A 571-nucleotide genomic window follows, 5' to 3' on the forward strand; every position below is an offset into this window, starting at 1 on the left:
CAAATCTTACTTTCAAATGGAATACAATTTAAATTACAACTACCAGAACCAAGAAATATATATTGCATAGGAAGCTTCAATGCCCACCTTTCTTCTTGACTGGCATTCTTGGTCTTTCCACTGCCACAGGATTCAAGCTCTCTTTTCAGGTCTCAACTTTATCCAACTGGATTGAGGCCAAGAGTCAGGTAACTGTTGCAAACCACTTCACCTATTTGGTTTTGAAGTCCAGGCTGTCTTCTCTTTCGGATAAAAAAAAAATAATGTATTTTTTCCACAATTAAACTTTTGAAACTGCCCACAGAGTTTAGAGAAATATAACTTCAGTTTTTATAAAATAGTATTTTTTTTAAAAAAAAAGCTGAGAAAATTATTGTAAGCATAAAAAACGTTATTAAAACTCCTCTTCAGGCAGCAACATTTTTGGAGTTCAATGACTAACTCAATTAAGGCACAAACCAAATTCACAAAGCAGTTTCACTGCTCAATACATGATCGGATTCAAGGATGATCTGGTTGATGATAAAGATCCTCCGTTCTTTAGAGAAAAATTAAAATACCCCCTCCCCCC

The sequence above is a fragment of the Myotis brandtii genome, unplaced genomic scaffold (genome assembly GCF_000412655.1).
Source record: "Myotis brandtii unplaced genomic scaffold, ASM41265v1 scaffold24, whole genome shotgun sequence".
NCBI classification, from domain to species: domain Eukaryota; kingdom Metazoa; phylum Chordata; class Mammalia; order Chiroptera; family Vespertilionidae; genus Myotis; species Myotis brandtii.